General features: G+C 35.7%; 1 pseudogene; it reads right to left on the reverse strand.

Annotated features, from left to right (window-relative positions):
* Window positions 1-3,273: 3,273 nt before the first annotated feature.
* Window positions 3,274-23,581, reverse strand: LOC143410893 (high affinity choline transporter 1-like; annotated as a pseudogene).
* Between the last annotated feature and the right edge of the window lie 1,028 nt (window positions 23,582-24,609).

A 24,609-nucleotide genomic window follows, 5' to 3' on the forward strand; every position in this document is an offset into this window, starting at 1 on the left:
ATTATGTTCAAATAAAAAAGCCAATAGACATTACATCAAATTTAATTATTTCAAGCTTACATTCATTTGATATTCACATAAAATTCATGACTTGTAAGTGTACCAATGAAGTTTAATTTTTGACACTGAGTATTTGAATGCTTGTTTTTTATATATCAGTCCAGCAACAAGCTTGATGTTTTGAATGTGGGTTGGGGAAAAAAAAGCATTAAAATTACCCAAGAAACATGTTACAATCAGTGCAAAATATGAAAATGTGTTTTATTCTAATGCTTTAGCCACAGGTATTGCCTCCAAAGGTTAATATAGTCAGTGTCTAAAATGTTCTGGGTAATTTATTTTCATTGAGGATGAAGTTTGAAGGTACATTGAATGAGGCTGGAAAAATTCAACACCATCTACATTACCCATGATGACAAAACAGAGCCGGTCTCCTCCATCTTCCTTGGAAATTGAAGGGGAGTTTATGCCTGAATGTGAAGATAAATAAAGATCTTGAGATTGTTTCATTCCTTTTGACATTTTGGCACTTTAAAAATCACTTGCTAATATTTAGTGCATTTATAAATCTGAAAATACATTAGTTTTTTATATACCTAGGTTGAGAACAGATGAGAAATAATGGATTAAATGAAAGTCCATTATCTTTTAACTTAAATTATTTAACTGGTTTTAATAGTTGGATAGGTTAAACCTTGTATTTCCCTGTTCCTTTCTATTTTTACAAAATGAATTAAATGGGAAGAAATTTTACTATCAATATTAATTATTTTTTCACAGAATTTTAATAAGGTTGTTAGAACAATTGTTACTCAAGAAAATTGTTAAAAGCAATGTCTGTGGAGAGTATGCCCCACTGTTGAAGGCTACAGTGTAGATGATGTGCTTCCTGATGCTAATAGTGTATACCTGTGCCTCAATGAGATGAGACGAATATTACAGGATGGAATGGACAGAGTTGCTATTTGGTTGCATGGTACATGTGGAATATCAGTTTTCCAGGAACTGTAGTCCCCATTAGTCAATAATTTTACATGTCATATGTTTTTATCTGTTTTTTTTTTCTAATCAACTTCCTTTCCCTGGCTCTCTTCTCAATCATGTCTCAGTATCTTGGATTCCTGTACTCAGTTTCCAAAAGCATACCCCTCACAAGTACTCCACAGTACTAAGTAGATCCTCAAAAAATATATGAATAAAAAATTATCTTCATTTAGGTATATATGGTTTTCAATAAAAATTTTTAACGCATTGTCATATTTATCATCATGTTTCAATAAAGCACTGTAAATATATAGGACATGACAATATGTAAAATGATTTCATTTCACATTTAACAAACTACTTTGGGAATTTAATTTATTTTTATAATGAAGAAAATATTTGTTTTGAGATAATTCTAGTTGAAACCTAAAAAAAAAAAAAATTCTATTCTATTCATTGTATAGACTAATGCCAGACATGGAGTTAACAGCATTTTGCTTATGAATCACAAAAAGGAATATTTTTTGAAAAAAGTGCTTCTGTTTCAAAATTCAGACTAGCTTTCTTTATTGAATAGAATTCCCAGAATATTTTTCAGCTCATAAATTTACTCTGATTTTGTCAATACAGCTCCAGTTATTTCAATAATGTATGATTGGTGGTCAAAGAATTTATAATTCTATAATGGATAAAACCCATTATATATATATATATATATATATATATATATATATATATATATATATATATATAGATAGATAGATATAGATAGATAGATAGATATAGATAGATAGATAGATAGATAGATAGATAGATAGATATAGATATAGATATAGATATAGATATATATGTATTTTAACTCCAGACAAGGAGTAAAATAATAATGACTGACCTCATGAAAACTATGTACACTTCAAGTGTTAAAATTGATGGCTTCTTCCTTTTAGAACTTATTTTTACTTTCCAGTTTTGGTCACATTTTAAAATTCAATATAAAATTTCTGTCCAATATCTAAACCTGGTTTATGCAAAAAAGTGCCACAGAGCAGATCCCTTAATACTAGGTCACTTCATTAATGAATATAAAACAATAAGTGTGATTTGTTTTTCCAATTTTACTATTAGGAGGTGCTTTGGGAACTTCTGTTAATACATGTTAATCTAGTAGTCTGTCTCTCATCAACCATAATGGTATTGCATAGCTACTGCTCCTTACCCATGGCCCATCTTCACTTCCAATCCGGATTTGAATAGTTACCCAAAATACTATTTCTTTTATCATGCAACAAAACTGTATATACTTCAGTTGAAGATAAAAATGTGTCTTTTATCTCTTCATATCACTTTTTGTTTAATGTCCTTCTTGATTTATTGCTGTAAAAACGCCTAATAATTTTGCTATGCTCCAGGTATTATTATCTACACACATGTTAGTTATGGATGTACTCAAAGGATCCCAGTGTTCTTTTTCCAAAATTATCTCTCTTTTCCATCATCTTGCACATAAAAAAAGTGCCACTATGAAATAATTTTTGTGTGTTTGCTTAGCCTGTGCTAAGAAAAATACATGCCATTACTCAAAGAATGACAGATTACAGGGCTGGGTGTGTAGTTTAGCAGCAGAGAACTTGTCTAGATGCTCAAGACATTGGGTTGGATCCCCTGCGCTAGAGGTGGGGAGTGGAGATTGCATATTCAGCAAATGTTTCAGTTCAGACCACGAAAGAAGGGGTTAATCATCATATCAAGAAAAATCAACTGATTAACTCATTACATCATTCATCAGAGTAGCTGTGAGTTATTCTCAGAGCCTCAGTCTGACAATCTGACTCACCAGTGCATTAACACTGGTAATTAAAAAGTGCATTAACAAAGTTTGGATCAAAATCATCCAATTTCCTTTCTTAGGCTCTTTCATCTGCACACTATTTTTCCATAAAAATGATAAATAATTGGGCCATCTTTTCTTTGGGGTATTTTTATTTTTATATTCCTAACAAAACTATCTAGTGTCAAAATAGAAACTACTATGGATAAGAAATAAAATGAAATCAAAAAATAGAATAAAATTCATAGCTGCTTCCTTCTAGTTTAGTCTGTATTTGTGCAATTGCACATTACTTTTCCTGAATCCCTCCTTTAGTACATATTCATATTTTTTGCAAGGATTTTGTTCTCTTAAACGTTGTTTATAATTTTAATATGTATTATATGTGCCATGAACCATCTTTCCAGGAGTATCCTACTATAGTGCTCTGTTTGCAAAAGCAGCATTTTATTTAGATGGTGTCATTGTAAATTATCTTCAGTCCCAGAGCCTTCTGGACTGGAATTGATGTCAAGAAGGGCCTCTTTATTGGTGAAAGTTGAGCTGAGAGTTATGCTCTGTCGAGGCTTCACAGGTGCAAGTTCATTTAATTTAATATTTTCATTTTTGACCAGAATTGTCTTATCCATGTTTTCTTCATTGTGCCTTGCAACAACAGCATCAAATACATCTAATTTGGGTGGCAAGGTTCCACTTTCAAATAGGTATTTGGTTAGATAAGAGATACCAAGGTTAGCTAGGAATGAGGTGACCATGGCAAGTGTTTTAAATGGGAATCTCTGGTTATAGGTACCGTTCTTATCAGAGTAATAACCAGGGTAGAAGATCAAGGGCTGTAGGTACAAGTACGGCTCCCCCCAAGTGATTCTCAGGAAAAGCCCAGAAATGTAACCTGCCCCGGCCCCGTACGTGTTGGTCCCCTTGACAAAGAGAACACAGAGCAGCTGTGGGAAGATGATGATGTAGACAAGGTTGGAGCTCAGGTACCAGAGCCCATACACGGTCTTCATCAGCAAGGCCATGGCTGTTGCAGATGCTCCAAACACAAACACGGTGATCTGCATGACCCAGACAATTTCTTTGTCTGATGCCTGTAAGAAATTGATGAGGGTCAGCATTGCACCAATATGTGGACTCATGTGGGTGAAGACCAGGATGCATCTTTTTTACCCTTTACAACTTGTCTAAGGAATCCCCCAGGGTAAATGATCTCTGTGGGCAAACCCAACCTAACCTACAACACCTGAAGCTACAATCTTGATGACCTCCCAGGTGGTTGGTGGAGTGGGGCTTCTGAGTGCCATATGCATGAAGCTAGATCACCACATCCTTTGCCTGAAGGCACAGGGGAAGAAGATGAGCTAATGTGGTATCATCCAGGGACCATGGGGCAAGGGAGAATTTTGCTTATATATATTCATGAATAGTCTTCATGTGGCACGGAGAGAGCTGTGACTGTCCTCACTTCCTCTCTTTGTAGGAGTACTACTGTCTTTAAGACTGACCACCTCTGGTGCCACACAAAAGGGCTTTTCCATGACTTTTCCTTGTTAAAACCACTGGGACTACTCTGTAACATGACCTAAAAACACAGAGACCAAGCTCAGTAGGGAAGAAAGGCTCTCCAGAGGTGTTCTGGGTCCCTCCGGACTACAAAAGCCTTGTCTTCTGCAACCACTTGATTCAGTAAAGAAAATTAAATCAAGGGGATATTTCATGACAAAGGTAGACTTGGGAGTCTGAATGAAGAGCAGTTCAGAGTTTACACAAATATGCATAACATAACCTAGAGTGTCCTGCTTCTGCCAGTGTTTCCTGTCTCCCACTGGGCTTAATCAGACCAGATTAAGATATTGCTAAGATATTTTAAGATGCAGTAATCTTTTGTAAAAAGACAAGAAATTTAATTACGGCAACATGATGAAATATCTTGGAAAATAGTTGTATTGATTTGTTCCTTTAAGTATAACATGAATGATAGGGCTGGGGTTGTGGCTCAGCGGTAGAGCACTCGTCTAGCACATGTGAAGCCCTGGGCTCGATCCTCAGCACCACATAAAAATAAATAAACAAAATAAAGGTGTTTTGTACAACTAAGAAATAAATATTTAGAAAAAACATGAATGATAAAATGTATTGTTAATATGCATTTTCAGCACATGTAAACTGAGTGTCATTTAAACTAGTATGCCTAATCAAAGTTTACAGAATATAGAATTACAGAAAATGGAATTAATATAGGATATGAACACATATATACAGATTAAACATTCCTTAGCTAAAATGCCTAGTATTAGCAATGGATTTCATATATTTTTGGATTTTGGAATATCCACTTATATAATGAAAGATCTTTGGGATGGGGTCCAAGTTTAAAAAAGAAATTAATTTAGGTTTCATATACACCTTATGTACATAGACTGACATGCAGAATTTTTAATAATTTTGTGTATAAAAGTTTCATAGTGTGAAATTCCTGCTTGTAACAACATATTAGTTATCAAAATGTTTCGGATTCTGGAGCATTTCAAATTTCACATTTTGGATTAGGGATGCTGAATCTGAACTTGATAGGGTAAGATAAGTTGAAGTTCAGGTTTGTCTTAGAATATGTAGCTTTTTTACTGCTTGGTTACAGCACAGGGTGAATATAAGGAATCTATAAGCATACATATTCTACAAACATTAAGTACAATGACATCAGAAATAGCAACAATAATCGTAAATTACAAATTAAAAAAAAAAAAAAAGCGTTCTTACATTTTGTCTGAAGGAAAGCTGGTAGATGTTCCGAGCAAACATTGAACTTGCTGACAAGGTGGAAGAATCAGCTGAAGACATAACAGCAGCAGACACAGCACCAAGGCCAAAGAAAGAAATGTACACAGGGCAGAGGTACTGCAGAACAATTGGTAAAATCATGTCTGCTTCTTCATTCGCCTTGGGATCTGGAAGCCCATATGCAGTCTGGTTCCAGTCTGTTGAGTAGAAACCACAAGCGTAACAACCAGGAGGCATATCTTCTCTACCCATCTGGGTCATGCTGTTTACTAGGTAGTTTTGAAACCAACTGAGCATCACATACGTTAGCCTGCTTAAGTGGAAAGTTCATGTGATGGCCATGTGGAAATGTCTCACATCTTCTGACCTCCAAAGGGTATTGATTACCATCAGTCTCATTCATGACATCTGCTTAGAATATGATGATGACATACATACTCCTTTTCTGCCTTATATTACATAGAATCATAGAAAACAAATGCTCTTAGACTGAACCACAGAATTTTCTCTGGACCACTTCCTTAGGCCTAGTTATCTGTGTGCAAGAGACTACAGCATGGCTGTTGTTACCTCTCATTTTTCCTGTTTATAAGCTTGATTTAGGAGCTATCTTGGCATAATTTTTCTAATTTCATTTAATCTTGTGTAGAATTTTACTTACAAGAAGCAGGAGACTTGCTAGATTAAGAACTGAACCATCTTTACTGAATAAAAATTATACTCATAAAACTGAGATTTTTCAGAAGGATTTTGATTAAAGGTTTTTGAATTAAGGTAAGAGGACTGAAGCATATGTTTATCTTAGAATATGTAGCTTCTTTATTGCTTCCTGTGTTGAAGAACACAAGGAACCTGTAAACACATATTAAAATAATTCCTTTTATTTGCTGAACTTCCTTAATGTCAGAATGATAGGGTGGTTTCCTTTGGATTCTGCTACTTTTCCTTTCCCCATTTTCCATTATGATCAACATTAAAGCCATGCTGCAACATTGCCAACTCTTAAGCCTTAACAGAGATGACATGATACCAGAAATAACTGCTAAGTTACACTCAGTCCAGAAAAAAAAATGCCTTTATGCTGTTTTAATCAGTCTGTTTTCCTACCACCCTCCAAATAATCTCCAGATCTGTCTTCTGCTTGTGAAATAAAACTTGTATTTTTTTAAAATTTTCACCCCCCAAAAGGCAGACACTGCACATCTTTTTTATCTTTTTGAATGTTCATTTATGTCATGAACCAACAACTGGAATGAAAAGAGTATTCTCTGAACCATGACTGCTCTTTCAAAAACTAAAAGATCCAATAAATAGCTCCTGAGTTAAATGTCAGAACCACCATGTGAGCATCACCCTGGGTCATCTTTAAAAAGTACAATGAGGTAAAAGAAAAATTGTTTTTTAACTGTTTTATTTTTCTCTACTTAGGTTACTCTTTTGAATTTCGTTAATGTGATGTGTTTTAAATGCTCTTAAGAGTTGCATTGCAATCACATTTAGAATAGTCAGAAGTCTGACTCTAAAAAATGGAAAACACTGAACATGCCAAAAATTTCCATCACCATCATTATGTTAGTCAAGGTCTGAAGTTTATGCCCTCCTAGTTTATTTCATTTCTAATCCCAAAGAGTTGAGATTAGGTATTACAGGACCTTGACCGAAGACTGGGTCATGAAGGCAGAGCCTTCCTGCATGTGATCAATGTGCTTACGAAAGAGGCCCAAAGGAGCTTGTTTTTCTCTTCCACCATATAGGGAACATAGGATGAGGAGCGATTAAGTTCAAATTAAAGGTGAGAGTCTAAAGTGTTTCACATAAAGGATAACAGGGAAAAAAAAAACATTTCTCATTGTGTTCTATCGCTTTCTCTCTCCCTTTCTCTTTTACCATTTAGTTTCGTAGCTTATCTTAATCCATACACATACTCACTTATTTCTCCAAGGGGGAAATAAAAACCTTGAACAAACTATTGAAATCATAGAGGTAGACTCTGAAGTTCAGAGTGGTCTGTGGGTAGTCATGATGAAGACAGGTGAATTTTTCTTAAGCTGGTGCCTCTCAACTTTGGCTTAGCTTTGACTCACGGGGGGGGAGCTGTTAAACACACACACACAGACACACACACACACACACAGACACACAGACACACACACACTAGTGTTTGGCTCTATCTTTGATTATTAAACACCCTGTGGAGTAGGCCAGGGGTAGATGTTTTGTAGAAAGTCCCTCTCCACTCCTCAGGTGGGGTCACTGTGCACCATGGTTGAGAACCACTGGGGATGGAAGTGGATACAATTGATAATATAGCAAAATTGTGGAGGAGGTGTACTTATGAATGTTTGTCAATGGAGTAAGCAATCAAAAAACGTGGAGATCGCTGAACTGCAATGCAATTTGCTGAATGCTATACGAGGCACATAAGGAACCATGAATGAAGAGGCATTCACTATGTGGGGGTAAGAGGGCAGAAAAACAGGGAAGGCAACCGGTGGTGGAACTGGCAAATTAAGTGACGACTATGGTGAAGCTCCCAGAGATTTATTTACCTGTTGATGCGCCAATGGCCCCAATGAGTATGGCTGGCACAGTCATCACCAGGCACTCAAAAGCTGCCAAGAAGGACAGCACTTGAGCGTAGGTGGCTGAGGATGAAGAGAGAACTCTCTGGAAGTATGCCTGCCACGAAATTCCACCCAGAATCTGCATGAGAACCCCAAAGATTCAGAGTGAATTGAAGGAATTTCACATTTATTAATATTTTTAAACAAGACATTTATAACAATTGCATCTAGAATAGTCAGAAGTAGGGCCAGAAATCTCAGCTGCTGTGATTATGTTTGTTGTGATATGAAGTTTGTTATTGTCCATGTGTCTATTGAAATTCTAATCTCCAAGGTGATGAAATCAGGTTTTAGACAGGGATTTAGTCATAGGTAAAGCCTTGGGAATTGAATAGATCATAGGTAAAGCCCTCATGAATTTCTTCTACTATGTGAGAACACAACAACAAGTTTTCTGAAAGTACGGTCTTCATCAGACACTAAATTGGCCAGCCCTTTGATCTTGCAATTGCCAGCCTCCAGAACTTTGAGAAACACATTTCTGTTGTTTCTAAGCCACTCACTTTATGATAATTGATCATAGTAGCCCAAGAGAACCAAGACAACATTATTGCGTATTTTTCATTGAGGAAAATTTCTTTAATTTGTTTTTCTTAGTAACTAGACAAGACGATTCTTTAATTTGTTTTCCTTAGTAACTAGACAAGACGATCCTTGTTTTCCCTAAATTTTTAAGTTGCCTTAAAACTATGCAGAAGACCTCAGCTGGTTCTCACCCCAAATTTGAACCATAAAAAATTCTATCAAAAAATGATTGAGATTCTGAAAGTATGAAATGAAATCTGAATCAATACAACCCAATAAATATTATAGACTCTGACCCTGCACCAGACATGTAGTGGTCGTATGACACAAACTTGAAAAGGGTATGGTTCCTGCTTCGTAATTTCAATCCTACTGGAAGAGTCAATGCATTGCATTGTTTTGCAAAGTGCCCAAGAACATGAAGAATATAGCGGAATGTCAGAGAGAATGTCAGAATTTTGTTTATACTCGTTTTTACCTGACAGCTAAATGTGATATTGGGCTTTAATTAAATGGCATAACACATCTTTGCTTATGGTGTGTATGAGCAATCTGTGAATGCACTTTGGAGATGAGCTCAGAAATGGCCATGATGGAGCTTTAGTGGTAAAATCAGTATGTGGTACTTATACAGAAAAGGCCATGAGCCAGCAGGTAAATATTTAAGGATAAATATGAAAATCTTGAAAATGCCTTTGATTGACAATTAGACGACCTTCCTCAGGTCACAGCATCACTTACCAACAACAGAAAACTATCAAGCCACGTGTAGATTTCATAGGACTCAATGGTCCCCAGCCAGGGCTCCTGGTATTTGGCGTGTACAGCAGTAAACCCAATGTCAGAGACCGTAGGATGTGACAGGGCAAAGGGGACACTGATCCACTGGAACAAAGAGCAACGTTGGAGTCTTAGTCTATGATTTTAAACTTGATTAACATATTGCAAAATTGATACATCTGGTTTATTTTTCTTGTACATGGCATGGATCAGTAGTTCCCCTATTCAAAGAACATGAAAGTATGTTCTCTGTGGGACATCATGGAATACAGATTTAGTAAACCTAAAATAACACATTATCTACTTCTGCTTGATTATGCCATATCATATAAACTATAGGAGCAGTCACCTGAAAACTTTGAGAAGAAAATACTACATTTAAGACATACAGACACACACACACACACACACACACACACACTCACACACACTTTTATGTTTTGTGTGAATTAGGGAAAGATATCCACCCATTAAGGTGGCACGGAAAGGTTTAAATGAGAAATTTGTTGGTAAAACAAGTGTTGAAGAATGGGCCCAATACTAATAGGTAAAAGAAAAAGAAATCAAAGGGGGAGACCATCTGGAGGAAGCAAAGCAAAGAGTGGAAGAAAACGTACACTTCTGGACTTACCCCGGGATCACACAACAACAAACACATCATAAGCTGAAAAAGTTGCAAAGCTGCATTGAATCCACCCAACCTACCAAGCACCATAGCTTAGCCACATTGTGCACTGTGGAGTGTCAGTTGTTTCCCCATATGATTATGTAACTGACCAGGAGCAATGGCTACTGCCACTAGAGAAAAGAGTGCACTTGCTGTGCCTAGGTAGCCCAGGAAAAGATCCAAAATCAAAATAAAAATTGTGGCTTTTACTGAACATGCTTCATTTTTGCACCATAATAAAGTAAAACAAAAACAAAACAAAAACACAAGTTTCCAAGTTGAGCCATTGGAAGTAGAAGACTAACAGTACAAGTTTTATGTTTTGTGTATGTGTGCATATGCCCACATCTGTTGCGTGACAAAGTTTGCTGGCATGGAAGTAGCTTAGGGAAATGGGAGCAGTAAAGATAGACGTGGAAAGAACCTTGAATTGCAAGCCAAAATATTGATATTTTGCTTTGTATGCAAGTGGAAGCTCAAGGAATTTGCATGCATTCTATGTGGTACCAAGAATTTAACCCAGGGGCCCAGCATGGTGTCTGCATGACTGTATTACCAGAGGCTCAGGAGGCTGAGACAAGAAGATTGCGAGTTCAAATCAGACTCAGCAAGTTAGCAAGCCACTAAGCAACTTAGTGAGATTGTCTCTAGATAAAATACCTTTCAAAAAAAGCTGGGTATGTGGCTCAGTGGTTGAGTACTCACCCCTAAGTTCACCCTGGCACCCACCACCCCGAAAAGTTAATCTAAGGGTGCTCTACCTCTGAACTACATCTCCAACCCTGTTTTCTTTTTTTTTTTAATTTTATTTTGAGACAGAGAGTCACACTACGTTGCTGAAGATGGCCTCAAATTTGCAATGGTCCCACCTCACCCCTGGTCACTGCGATTATAGACATGTGCCATGTGCCTGGCTAGAAGAATTTCTTTGGAGTTTTTTTTTTTAAAGTCAGTGAAATTTACTCTAAAATTTTAACACCATAAATATTAAAAATAAATTTAGAAGAATATAGTAGTATGGAAGGGCCATAGATGGTTTCAGTGGCCCCTGGATAAAGCAGTGACATTAGGAATGGGAAGATACTGACACTGAACAGGAAAATGAAGAGAGTCAACAGAGAAAGGTCAGAAGGAGGTCATCAGGGAGGTCAGAGGAATCTGAAAAGGAAATCTAAAATTTGCTGGGAGCCATCAGCCAAGTAGGTATGACAATTTCCTTGCCAGCGTACTCCCATGCTGTCTAGTGGAAGGACTCCTGAAAGGTGACCTTGCTCAAGGACCAGGGCGGATCCGTGTTTAGGGTGTCCCTGGTTTAGCATAATAGGAGATTAGGGTCTTCCCCATTTAGAATAGGGCGTATCCTGCTGCCTGAGTTCCTCTTGAGTTCTTAGGGTCAGACAGTATATTTGGGAGAGAGAAGCCCAGTGGAGGTGTGGATTTGGGCAGAGAACATGGATTTCCCCAGAATGTGTTTGTAGACGGCTGGTGTGAGTTCGGGAATAAAGAATTGCTATTTGAATCTACAAGCTGTGTGGAGGCTCACGATTTGTGCCCAGCCAGAGACTGTGGCAAAAATTTATAACTTTGGAGCTGCCAGAGTGATGATAAAGTCCAAAGAATTGGAGAAACTGGGAAGAAAAGATGGTTTGAGTTATAAGTTGATTAATTAATTACATATGCATGAACAGTAATTAAAGCTTATTTAGTCTTATTTAGCTAATTCAATAGTGATTTCTTAACAATTCCTATCTTAATTTCTTATCAATTTAATTTTGTAGTAAAAAAAACATTCTAACATATATCCCTACATATATTTGACCTACCATCTTTACACCTGCTTACTTGATTTATGTACCTGTGTATTTTAAGTTCTGGTATCATGCAATGTAATGAGAAATCACATACATCACTGATGAATAGACTTATCCCCTGGGGCTGTGTCTCTTGGAATAACAAGTGCATCAGTTATGAGAGCTGCCATTGTCAAAGGAACCTCGCTTCCTACACAGTGAAAGAAGATTTACTTCTGTTTTCTCTGTTTCATAAAGTTTATGATGATGTTAAGTACAAATCAGAATTTCTGCACTGTCAACTTGATACTGGCAATTTAAAAATAAAAAAAGTGGAAGTTATTGAATAAATTAAATACTCTCAAATTCAATTAAAATATGACTGAATTACATTCCGCGAAATGCAAATAAAATGTCCAGGAGAAAAAGAGGAAATATAATCTTTGCTAGGGTATATAAATTTAGGGTTAAACTGTAAATCTAATTTTAGTTAATTCTTTTAAATTTTCCTCTAGGATATTATTACAAATGCTAGAAAATTGAAAAAAATAGGAATGGGATTCATTCTTCATCTCTAAGTGTCTAGAGTAGAAAGTAAAATAGAGCGAAAAGCTTTTTATTATAAGAAAAATAAAGAAAGCTGAGGAGAATGAAGAGTGCTTTGACTCTCTTTCAGACAATGATTCATCTTCGGCATTGGCTGGCTCTGTCTGTGGCCATTGACCAGGGCTCTGTCCCTGCAGAGTCTGTGGCTGACATAATGTATGTGTTTGATGAGATCATGTATGTGAACCCACAGTGACACCTAGAAGAGTGGCCACACCATTTCCTTTATTTTTCTTTTGACATGTCTTAGGTGATGGATATTGTTATATGCATAATTATAATCTCCCTGTTTTAAGATGTGAGTTTGCAAGGAATCAACATTGACTAGAATGCATCTAAGATGTGCAGAGATGCTTTTAATATAAGACGCATAGTATTTGTATTTCATAATTATATAGTACTCTTTCTTAATGCACCAAACCTATATTACCTAATTTAATCCATGACATAAGAACAATAGATAATACAGATAATTCCTTATATAATTAAGCCCTTTCTTTGACCCCAGATATTAACCATTATAATTTGAAATCTACAGTTTTTTCAATGGGATATTTTTCTAACAAAATAAGTTTTCAGTAGAATTTCCATGTCCTATGAAGAGTTTAATTGATAAACAGTCTCATAGATAAATGAACACAAGGATAGGAGAGAAACTTGTGTGGGGGTACTATCAAAGTTTTAGTTTTCTTAACTGTGGAGAAAGTATGATATCATCAGTTCTCAAAGGGTGTCACACAAAAGTTTCCATGAAATCTTGACATGAAGAAAACAAAGACCTAGATATTTCTAAGAATTAGTCATAGCACACATTTTTCTGTCAACCTCTAACGAAATATCTACAGTTTCAATCTAATCAATTCATAGAAAAATACAAAATTTCAAATAGTATACAACTTACTATGTATTACTCATTATGGAAAACATTAATTCCTTTGCTGAGTTGGTATATAACACCACATGATCTTTTGTTAAGAAAGAGAAAGAGGAGGAGGAGGAAGACCAGGAGGCAAATCTGAGGAAGGCTCCTCTTACCAGTCCTACAAAAATGCAAAAGAGCTGAACAACGTCTGTGTAGGCCACAGAGCAGAGACCACCCACCAGGGTGTACAGAGTGGCAATGAGGGCCGACACAATGACAGAAGCATGTACATCAACGTCAATGTTCACGCTGATGGTGGCTCCTGTGGGGACAAAAAAAGAAGTGAGAGTCCCGGTCATGGTCTGGGGTGAGTTCTGGCAAGGGCATCCTGTGGGTTCTGTTACAGCAGCTATATTTCCCTGTGTCGTACACACTGTACTGCATGACCTTGGCTAAAGTGAATATTTATATTGAGACCTTTGTATGTTATCAAACTGACTGTATATCTCTTTTTATATATATTCAGATACACGAGAGACACCCAAAACTTACTATCATTGAACACCCTGCACAACTGAGACATTCAGTTCCATTCCATGAATTCACAATTTCACCCTCTGAAATTCTGACTTAATTATATGCAATGTATTTACTCACATCCATAAGGAAAATAAGCCTTTCTGAGCAATTTGATCAGTCATTTCCAGTTTTACAATGATTATTCATTGGCTCTTTTGCATTTAGTTTGCCCTCCGCTTTCCTGTTATAGCTGGCGAACCCTCCGAGGTGCCAACAATTAAGACAAATTTGTAGAAGAAAATTATATAATTGTTAAAAATTATCTTTCAACTTTTTCTCCCTCAAAGTCATGAAGGATCATTTTATTTTATTTTGCTGGTGGGATATACAAGTTCTACTCCTAAGATATCAATATAATGAAGAACACTAATGATGAATATCATATTTTTAGGTCATTTCCATTATCAAATTTTATATTCTTAAAATTCAAATTTATGTTTCTTTTACTTTACAGGTTGTTTATTATGTTTGTCAATGCCTATGTTTCCAGTGACAATTTAATGGTGTAGGTTTGGCCCATTTCTTGGACTAATGGCTTCTTAACTCACTTGCTGCTTCATAACTCATTAATTGCTTTTCCATTTTTTTCAAAACTATATAGTTTATATTTCATCTTATTATAAATGGCAATTATAGGTTTACTAGCAGATATAAAAGAAATCTGTGATTTTTTTACACCATCAATTGTAGACAGATGCCTCACAATCTCCTTCTTCTGCTCCTCCTCCTTAATTGGCATAACAATATTTACAATCTACATGGATGAAAATCCATCATCCTAAAGAATAATTCAAAGTATTTTGACCCAAGAGATCAATACAAAATATTTTTTGTGTGTATTTTGACCATGATAATAATATAACATTATCCTCCTGGATAAAAAAATCAATTAAAAGAAACTTCTACTATGGAGTTGTAGAATGAAAGACAGAGGAGAGTGGTTAATTATTTACAAGTGACTTTAGGTAATTATCTGAGTTATGACTGTATAGATATTTAAGAGGTTATTTCCCCCTCAAATCCTATTCTTGATAGTTGCCACTCTTTGACATTCCTCTTTGGGTGTGGTTCTCCACTTTAATAACATGTATGTTATCACCCCATAATATGAGAGGTTCAATTACAGAATAAAAATCACTGGACTGAGATTTACAGTCCTATAGATGTCATCATTTGGTTGTAAGTTAGTGATCTGAGAGAAGTTACCTTCCTGTTTATTACTGTTAAGATTGGGTTAAGTTTTTTATCTAAAATATTTTCTGAAAAATTATATCAGTGGTAGTGAATAAAACAAAGTTATTCTAATAGATCTACTGAGAAATATAGTCTACTTATGTAGATAAGAAAATAAATACACTGTGAATCAAGTTATGAAAAAAATCTCTTAATTTGAGCCATCTGCAGAAGTATACATTTAAAAGGTATAAGGTGTTGACCATTTATACCAAACATAGTTGGTGTAACTTTGCTCTCAGGTCAAGATGGCAAGTATGCCTATCCTATCAGCATTAGGCCAGTAGCTGCATAGTAATCAAAACTGGCATGAGATTTCTGCAGGATTCATGAAGCCAACTCAATAAACTGCAGGATTTATCAATGTGGGATGATATATCAGGATAAAGATGTCTTAGGCTTCCTGAGAACCTTTATGATGACAGGGTGTTTCAGGTTAATAGGGCAGTGAACTTGGCCATGAGACCTTGAATCTTGCCTCAAGAGCAAGGGACAAAATACAAGAAGGATAAATTCTAACTTGAACCAAATCCAAAAGAGGTTATTCAGGGGGAAGAAGAAAAAGAGAGACAGGGAAGAATAGGCAAAGATAAAATCACATAGTTGACATCTGTGAATGCAGTTGTCTTCAAAGTATTTTCATGAAATTGGTTATACTTGAAACATACAATTTAAAAATTATTTGGTCTGCAGAAGCCTATCTTTACATAAGTGTTCATTGTAATCATTAAAAAAAAAGATTCTCCTATATTTCCGCAGTAAACCATGCATATGCACAGTGAGGTGATCATAAATCTTACACTTGTCTATTCTTAAGTATCCCAAGTTTTTTCTTATAAACACTAGCTCTGAATTACTCAAGCTATTATTTTTGAAGAATATGGGTGATAATTTAAAAGTACATATTCTGCCACAACACAGATTTCAAGCAAAAGCAATAATATATATTATTTCATATAGGCATGTGTTAACACGAAAAAGAAGCATGCTTTACTGAATATACTGAAATACATACACAGACACATATATCCAACAGAAACTAATTGTAATAAAGTTCTGAGTTTTGCCACTATGCTTTCTATTTCTAAAATACTTTGGAAATATTAGCTCATTAATTCTTTTCCTCTTTCAGGACTGTTATATAAATTGATCCTTATTCAGTTAGAGTGAACATGTTGTATTCTGTTAGATATTTAGCCCACTCCTTTTTTAATACCCAGCAGGTAGTTTGTTCTTAAAACCAAAATTTTCTAGTATTGAAACCAATGACAAATAAACTCCGATTGCTTCTCAGCTAATGAGAGCAAGGTGGGAAGAGAGGTATATTTTTACACATAATTTCATTAGAGTATAAGCTTAGCAATGATTGGGGAGTGTTATTATCTTGCACCAGGGCAGTATGACATTTTCCCATGAGTTATTACTGTGTATTATAACCATCAAATTCTCTTCTTTCCACAACAAGTAACTTTGTTTCTACAGAGACCAAGAAAATAATGTTAATGTGTGTTCGGGAGAAAGGGAGAGAAAGAAGGCCATATGGAATCATAATAATAAAAACTAGAAAGTGGATTTATATTCTAGAACATACAAAATAGGAGGAAATTTATCTTACTTTTGTTCTAACCCCTTAAAGTTTGGTGGTATTTCCATTTGTAAGAAAAGATGGGAAATTACATCTAGATGAATGTATGCCCAGAAGGCAAACACTGATGTAGTCCATTGAAGAAAGCTGAGGACCTTCCAACTCTGCTGATTGGCAAGAAGGACCTCAGCACTCAGTGGGATGGTACACATTTGCTCTTGATCAAATGAGCCTGAAGATCTCCCATGGTTCCTCTGAAATTCCTTATTTTCTAAATCTCACAAGGAAACTGAAAATTCAAAGGCCAAGTACAAGTTCTTAGCATTAGTTGATCTTGGGTCGTAAGTTAGACTCTACTGAGTCTAAACTCAGTATCTACCTCCCTAAATGTGTACACAACCCAATAATTTAAGACATAATGGAATTACACTGGGGAGGGGGGAAAAAGCAATATTCATCTTCTTTTGTCAAAAAAGTAGAGCTTCAAACTATTTATTAATTTATTATAGTTATTCAAGGGACACGATTCTTGCCCTAAAGAAATTTATAATCCATCATGTACAGTAAAAATTTGGGCATGAAGTGAACAGGCAAATTATCATACAAAGGGAGGTGATGAGCCCAATGAGGAAAAATTGCAGCTGCCTACGAAAGCCTGCAGGAAAGGCTCCTAGCAAGTTTGGAGCACTGCTCCCTGTAAGTGCCAGGGTGGTTGGTAATTAGGGAGGCAAATGGTGAGAGAGGAAAAAAAGAGGAGAAAGGAATCCAAATCAGGGACACCTGTGCTTGCACCGTGTCAGTAAGAAGCAATAGAAAACCACAATTCAGACAGAAGAAAGACGGCAAGTGGGGTGCAGGGGATAATCAGAGGAGAGAAGACCCAGGTCATAGTTAAGGTCCCTGTTCAAAAGTTTGGTTTTAAGCAAGAAAGGGGACATGATGAGATTAGAATATGAGGTTAGAATTTAGAAGGATGAGTCTGGCTGCCATGTGGCACCCACAGTAGGGCAGACCTGCAAACATGGAGATGACTGCATTACACACAGGTAAGGGAGGCTGGGAGTGGCCTGGCTTATGGCAGGGAAGAGGCAGAGGTGGATGGAGGTAGGGGTTGAGTGGGGGGTGGTTGATGGAGGAACCAGGTAGGAGTGCAAGCAATTAAGGATGAGTCTTAGAGCTGAGATGTATAGCCTGCAGAATGAAGGTAGGTCTGCAGCAGGTGAGGTTTGTGTACCTTAATGTGGGCACTACATCTCCTAGCTGCTTCAGCAGCTTCAGTCTGCTCAATCATGATCAATTGGCCCAGTTGGTACCCCTGTAGGTCTTTGAAGGTGAAGAGGAAGTCAAGGGTGGGGAAACTTTTCATTATTCATTAAAAAGACATTTTACCTAGCAGGCAAGTCCAAGCTGCACTCTACCACACTTAAATTTTTCCACTAATAAACCATAGCATTGTGCTTTTTACAAATATCATTTTATTAAAATATCTCAAGTTAGGCGATTGTGCTTACATTACTTGTCATCATGAGAAGGTGGACAATATTTCTTTGGGAGTATTATTTACAGTCGAGACTCACACTTGTTTTTATATTTGTTTTTGATTAGGTATATTTTATGCAAAAAGTCAATATCTCTAGAAATATTAATACTTTAAAAATGATGTGGTACTACTCTTTGAGGAATTTAGATAGTTTTGCCTATGCTTTATATCAATTAACAAGGCAGTTATCAGAAGGAAAAAACAGGAAAGATTAAAAAGTTCTCAGTTCACATAAATGAGACTTCTAGAAAAAATGAAAATGGAAATCAACTGATTTAAATGTATTCATCAAAAGAATTCTCCGTAAACCTGGCTCATGGACAGTGGTTTTTTTTTTTCTTTCTCTTTTGTACCACTTAGCCACTGAGACCTATTCTCAGTGCCCCCGCCCTTATTTTAAAACTTTTTTATTTTGCGACAGGATCTCACTAACTTACATAGGGCCTTGATAAATTGCTGAAGCTAGCTTTTAACTTGCGCTCCTCCTGCCTCATCCTCCCAAACCACTGGGAGTATAGGAAGGCACCATGGCACCCAGTAAATATTCTTTTAGATAAACTGCACTTTTGTTTCTGGTGGTGCTAGGGCTTGAACTCAACCCTAAATAGCACTCTTAGTTTTACTTAATTAATGACGTTTTGTTAAAAATCATATAAAACTTACAAAAGCAACCCTGAATCCCTATAAAGTAACTCATGGTTATTGTTCTAATTATATAATTCAAGTTAAAAACAAATGCACTGGAGATTGAACTTAATCTATACAACAGTATTGCAAGTAAATGTAGAATTTCAGTTGTTTGTAAATATAAATATGACTTAGGATATGGTTTTAATAATTTCTAAGACACCAAGACTGAAGAAAGTAAGGTTATTGATCTGATGTTCAGGAAACTGGAAATGAAGGTAGAACAATGCTCCATTGGTGCTTACCTAGTGCAGAGAAAATTGCTGCAGCCCAGAACATTTCTCCCATTAGCGCAGGGATGAATAGGAGCCCACCCATGCGCTTTTCATAGATCTGCTGAAATGGGTCTAGCATGGTCACATATCCCTTGGAATGCATGGGTTTTGCAAAGAACAGACCACCTAAAAAAATTACATGAGTGTTTATGAGAACATTAAAATTCATAATATAATAGTCTTTGCCAGCTTTTTACTATGCTATAATTTCTTAAGGGAAATAACTTTTTTAAAACACTGTATATATTGAGGAACTAGTCTGAAATATACTGTGAGTGCATTACCAAGAAGCATTCAGCAACCTAATATAAATTCCTTAGTGCATTTAATAGATGTATCCAATGGACAACAAAATGTTATAATTGAGGCATATGAAATTTAGATATATGGAGTAGGATAGTGTTCATTGAGATGGCTTGGTGCATTTGTATCACTCAGTACATTTAGATATTTGAAAAAGCACAAGGTCCAACAGAACAATTTGAGGGGGAAAAATAAGAAAAAAAATAAAAGAGGAATCATTTTATATAATATTCTTGGTCTTTTATAAGTTTAATTTACAAAAAAAGTCAGGTACAATAAAGTTGATGCATTTTTAATGATATGTCCATAATATTTTTGAAAGAATAAAATATGATTATGCTAAGAAATTCACTGTTTTAAAAGTTATAAGATCAAAGGTTTGTTTGTTGTTGTTGTTATTTACATGTTCCATAATCAAGAGATTACCTAAGCATTATTATTCTGTTGCATATCAATTTCTTGTAACACCTACTTAGAACTATCTGGAGATATTTTTTCACAATAGTTATTCACACTGTTTGATTTGCTAACCCACTTGTTATTTAGACTTTTATTCTTTTGGCTTTACTGAATGAGTCAAGGAGATTTAACTTTCCACTTACCTAAAACCAGACTAAGTGAATATCCAATTGGTGCCTGAGCCCAAGCTAGACCATAATCTGGTACATAAACTGCTTCAGCTGTCCCATTGATATACCCTCCTCCAACCCACGTGGCTGAAATAGAATGAAAAGAGAGGTCATGACATATGACATTATCTTACATGTCATAACTCTAGGTCTGATTGTCCAACACCATGCCGCTAGTCCCATGAGGTCATTCAATAAGGCTACTCCAGACTGAGGAATTCTGTGACACATGTTTTCTTCAGATATATGAAATTTCTATAGAATAATAGCTGAAAGAGGGAGGTCAAGGAACCAAAGAAAGCAAGTTTTTGTTAAAATGAGTTTGGGCCAATAATGATCTACAAACTACTGCTTTCTTTAAAAAAGATAATGAAGTATTTGATCCTTGTTGAAAAACTGAGGTTAAAGGGACTCTACATTTCTGCAGCTTATATTCTTCAAAAAAAAAGTCAAAATATTCAAAATGCTATTTATGTAAAATGTATATAAAGTTCTGAGTGTCAAAGGCTGTTAAAAAGCTTATCAGATATGACACTGAATTTTAGGCTGAATCATCACATAGAAAATAAAATTTGACTTTAAGGAATTTTCTAAACTCTCATAGAGTATAAGTAAAATAATTACGTGTATTTGATACATAAGTACTTGACAGATAAGTTCTTCTGTTGCTTTCATGCCAGAATTTATCTGGCTTTTAATCTAACACAAAGCAGAGATTGTGTCTTGGGGTTAAACTGCTATTTAAAAGATTAATATGAAAAGACTTTCCTGCAGAGTAATTTTAAGTACATTTAAAAGAAAATTTACATACAAAATCTTGATGTGGACAAGATTTGTATTTAGCAAACACTCCCATCTTCAGAGTAGTTTTTATATTTGGTGTTAATAAGTAGCAAACACCATCATTTGCTTTTCTCATTCTAAATCCTCCTGAAATTCTAGAAAGAGTCCCCACCTGATACACACACACTGAGTATGGAAAAAGGGCAGAAGAAAGAATTCTCACAGGCACAGAACCTGAGACTTGGTCTTCCTGCTAGGTACCTGGAGCTGCTAACACACCAGCACTATTTTACTGCATAAAATTAATAATCAGATGGTCTTACAAGCACAAAGCTAATTCATGGTTATTTTTTATTGTGTAGCTCTCCTGTCCTTTGTCCAAAAAAAAAATGGTGTTGAACAATTGTCCCTATTATAATATAGAAGTGAAGACTCCATTACTTACTATGATTAAACTAATTCCCTTCATTTTTTTTATCAATCTTGTCATTTCTATGCTATAATTTATTGTCCATGCCTGTATATTTTATATTAAATTCATGAGTGAGGACTTGAACATTTTAAAACTGTATTTTTAAAGAATCAACATTTTTTGAAATATATAAGTAAATGAAATATATATAAGTAAATGAATCTGATAAGGGTTAAATAACATGGTTCGTATCTTAAGTGAATTATAATATTCATTAAGAATCTTCTGACACAAAAAAGAGAGAGTGAGAGAGAGAGAGAGAGAGAGAGAGAGAGAGAACTTCACAAACCAAGCTAGACCATGACACTTCATAAGAAATAGTGTTATTTGAATATATTCTATATAGTTTCATAAAGTATTACACTGAAAAAAATATTCTATATGGTAAAGAAACAAATCCTGAAATTTCTTTATGACCATATTAGATAGAATATTAAACTAGTGTAATAGGACAGTATTATTATTATTGCAAATAACAATATGCAATGAGTAAAACACTTTGATATACAGCAGTTCGTGTATTACTTTAGTGGGATTTGCAAAATAAGCAGCTTTATAAAGAAATAGAGTGAGGTCAGTTAATGAGCTCATGTGGTATAGTACCAAGAGCCTGGGGCGTGGCCATCAGAAGACGTGGGTTTGGGCCTGGCCTTGGTCTTGGTTAACAATGTAACCTGGATCTTCACTTAACCCCACAGCCCTTTCACAAGGCTATTACAAAAAACAAATGAATCCATCTATAGTTGGTGAAGATTTAAACAAAGAGACTGTAAATGCCTGGAAGGTAAAATCTAGTGTGTGTATATAGAACATTGTAGATTACAAATGGACAAAATTAAGACTTTCAGAATGCAGATGCTGTCTTTACAGTGCTTTGGTAAACAATTTGATATACAGGGTGAATCATTTCTAAATTGCACTTCAGGATTGAAACTAGACATCATTCAGATATGATTTCCAATGGGTTATTTTTCTAATGAGAACTGAGAGTTCCTGTTAATATAGATTATATTGCTAATATTTAAATGTTTACTAAGACTCACATAAGATGTGTTATCAGTGAAAGTGTAATTTTAAGTTGTTGTTTTTCAGAATTATTTTCAACAACTAAGATGACTATAAAAAAGAAAGAAATTGCCCCACATACAAAACCACCTCTGGGCAAAGCAAAGACAGAATACCAGCCCCTCCTAATACAAAGAAGTTTTGAAAGGGAGACAGCTACAGATAGTGGCTAGGGGATTCCAGAAAGGACACTTTTCCCCTTTTTATCAAGTTTCCTGGAAATTCCTTTTTCATTGTTGTGGAGTCATAATATTGTCTTCCTTTAAGGAAACTAATTACTAAATAGGAAAATTCGGTTTCCAAGCAAGGGATCAATCAGTTTGCTATTGTATTGCCTCCAAATGGATTTATTTAGGCTAAAAACCATCACTAGTTAGTATTCACTGACATTTGTCATTTAAGATAACTCAAAGTCACAACTTCCTGCATGCATTACTGGACACACGGAAACACTATCATATTAATTTACAAATGCATGACTTGCAAGACTAGGGCATGTTTTCATTCCTCCACTTCTTTGTCTTTACTGTTTCCACCCACTAAACAGAACAGAAAGCCCAGACTTTTTTCGTTGGTATTAGATTCATTGATTTATTATAAAATCATTTTATGCAAGAACTACTGAGTTGAAACCATTTTGTTTTCAAGCAGATATTCATTATTTTCAAAATATATAACCAGCAAACTTAAAGAATCCCCAAAGGACAAAGAGCAATGTTTGTAATGACACTCACTCTGAGACCACATGCTGTATATTCAGAGAAGCCGAGCAAGGGTGAAGTGCACCAAGCAAGCACTGGAACCTACCTGTCATGGTAAATCCACCGACTAACACCAATGTCTCGCCCACCAACTATTATGGCTTCGCTGCGTTCTTCTGCGCTGCCACTGTTTTTGGTCCTCCATGCAGCCCATATTCCAACCAGCAAAATGAGAAGGTAGAATATGATGATAGCTATCAGTCCTTCCACGTGGAAAGCCATTTTTAACTAAGGGTCCAGATTCTTCCGCAGTTGGCTACTTCATTAAGACTTGTGGAGAAAATACAGTAATGCATTAAGAAATAGCATCCCAGCACTGTGCCTACACAGGCACCCAGGAGAAGCCAGCTGGCTCGTGAGCAAACCTGTGCCACTTAAAGAAAGAGTACACTGAAGTCACGTGTGAAATTGGCCATGGCCAACAAGTGTCCACTATATTATCCTACCTCTATTTAACAGTTTAACAATGTCCTGACTTTTCAAGAAACAAAAATAAATAAATAAATAAATAAATAAAAAGGAAATATTGCTTAACAAATAGAACCATAAACACTTTGTGTTTCATGATTTTTTTCAATTTAACATTAACCTTGAATCTTAACTCAGTAATTCTGTCAAGAAATCATTTCCAAAAATTGTGATTGCATTTGCCTTTTTTTAAAAAAAAATATTTATTTATTTTTTTAGTTATCGGCAGACACAAAGTCTTTGTTGGTATGTGGTGTTGAGGATCGAACCCGGGCCGCATGCATGCCAGACGAGCGCACTACCGCTCAAGCCACATCCCCAGACCTACATTTGCCTTTTAAAACTAAGTTACTATACTAGAATTATTAGTATCATCAGTGTATCATCAAGCAATATACCAAGAATTTTTAAAAATTTGTTCATTCTCCTACTAGTTCTTTGAAAAGATTTCAGGAAATGCCTCCAAAAGTAATCTGACATGGGGAGGGGCGGGGGACAAACTTTAGGAAAATCTATTTAAAAATGCATCAACTTCACCTTTTCAACAAGTTCCTATGGGTCAAATTTATTGTGTCAACTAAATATGCACTTGTTGTTTAAAGGGTTCCGCCTCTTTACCTGGCATTGTTCTTCCTTCATTTCACACATCCCCATTAGTGGTATCCATAAGAAAATAGTTTAAAAATGTGTTGCCTAAAATCATAGCAGAGGGTCAAGGGTATTAAAACGCAAAACTCTTAAAAGACAGATGTCAAGTGCTAAATCCTTAGCGGCCTAGCATT

The sequence above is a fragment of the Callospermophilus lateralis genome, chromosome 11 (assembly GCF_048772815.1).
Source record: "Callospermophilus lateralis isolate mCalLat2 chromosome 11, mCalLat2.hap1, whole genome shotgun sequence".
NCBI classification, from domain to species: domain Eukaryota; kingdom Metazoa; phylum Chordata; class Mammalia; order Rodentia; family Sciuridae; genus Callospermophilus; species Callospermophilus lateralis.